Below are 1,845 nucleotides of genomic sequence, written 5' to 3'. Positions count from 1 at the left end.
TTCAACAGTCCTGTGGAGACCAAGGCAATTTTGCTTTGGTTAAGCAGGATGTATTTTCATTTTTAAGAAAACCTTCAGGTAGGTTTATTCAATTCTCTTAAAAAATTGGTAGGATTCTTTTTAAGTATCCTTTCCAAAGCAACAGTTACATAATTGGAATAGTGGATTCAGTATAAAAAATGTAGTTCCTAGTTAATGCTGTTTGCGTATGATCATGATTAAAGATTAGGATAGTCTTCACATTTCCAAGCAAGATCCAGTTTTAAAAGCTTCTTCTTTCCAAACCCCTAATAACAGCCATTTGAGAGTAAACCAGAGCATTACATCACCCCAGTGAAGCTGTAGGTTTCATTACATGCACCAACAGATCTACATGGCTAGCTTATGCATTCCACTTTTACATAATTTATTTTATACCTTTTACATCAAACAGTATTTTGAACACTGACATATAAACTCCCTAATACAATAAAGCAAAGACAGAAGTGTTTATCTTATTAGAATCAAGATGCACCATCACTTATAGTCTTCAAACATCATTGCACTTTAACTTTCGTAATGTGACAATGCATTCATGGAACAATCTGAAGACAACAAAATTTAACAGACAAATTAAAGAACACTTTTAAGCAGACATGACTGTCCTAAATTGTTTATTAGGTAAGAATTTAAGAATTTTACAAACATTACTTTGATTAGCGGTAACGGTGGAGCTGGAGAGTATTGCGTCTTCTCCATGCCCCACGGCGAGAGCCACCAATAGTGTGGTGGAACTTGTGACCCTTTCCAAGGCCACGGCTCTTTCGGCCTGCAGATGTCAGCCCTCGCATCTCCCTGCGCTTGTGGACTGGTGTGGTGATCCCCTGGGTGTCGGGATTTCTTCTGATAGCTTTATGGCACGGATCAGTGAGGATGACCTCCAAGAGTTTGTATGCGGAACCTTCACCAACCTGGTAAGAATTCAAGACTCTTAGAGCCCCGCAGTGACATCCAGCTCGCTCCTCTGCAACAGACTGAAGGCTTCATGCAAACTTGAGCTGATTAACACCATGATGGACAGGCTTGCTGTAGGTAGCACCCTTAGGAACTGGGCATTTGCGGCCACCACGACGCACACGAATCCGATATATGACATAACCTTGCTTGGCCTTGTACCCCAGCCTGCGGGCTTTATCGGGCCGGGTTGGGCGGGGGGCCGTGTGGAGAGGGCTGGTGGTACTGCCAGCAGCGCACCCTGAGAAGAAAGCGCATTACATTGGACTGCTTCTTCCTCCATAGCTCCTGGATGTGCTTGTAAGTGCCCATCTTGGCCTACGTTTGAGCTAATGGCTGCCGCCCGATTGAAAGGCTGACTTATTATTTTTTAAAGATTTTATTTATTTACTTTATTTGACAGAGATCACAGGTAGACAGAGAGGCAGGCAGAGAGAGAGGAAGCAGGCTCCCCCACTGAGGAGAGAGCAGCCCAATTTGGGGCTCAGTCCCAGGACCTAGGATCATGACAGGAGCTGAAGGCAGAGGCTTAACACACTGAGCCACCAGGCGCCCCTAATTGACTTATCTTGATTGCCATAATACACTCTAACTCCGTCCATGTCATTGCAAATGGCAAGATTTCATTTCCTTTGATGACTACACAGTATTCCATTGTGTATATATACCATATCTTCATCCATTCATCTGTTAATGGACATCTGGGTTCTTTCCACAGTCTGGCTATCGTGTACATTGCTGCTGTAAACATTCAGGTGCACGTGTCCCTTCAGATCACTACATTTGTATCTTTAGGGTAAATACCCAGTAGTGTGATTGCTGGACCATAGGGTAGCTCTATTTTCAACTTTT

General features: G+C 43.3%; 1 pseudogene; it reads right to left on the bottom strand.

Moving 5' to 3' along the window:
- Nucleotides 1-529: 529 nt before the first annotated feature.
- Nucleotides 530-1,343, bottom strand: LOC131838026 (large ribosomal subunit protein eL15-like; annotated as a pseudogene).
- Between the last annotated feature and the right edge of the window lie 502 nt (nt 1,344-1,845).

This window comes from Mustela lutreola, chromosome 8 (genome assembly GCF_030435805.1).
Source record: "Mustela lutreola isolate mMusLut2 chromosome 8, mMusLut2.pri, whole genome shotgun sequence".
NCBI lineage: Eukaryota > Metazoa > Chordata > Mammalia > Carnivora > Mustelidae > Mustela > Mustela lutreola.
This window is presented reverse-complemented; position numbering and strand designations above follow the sequence as displayed.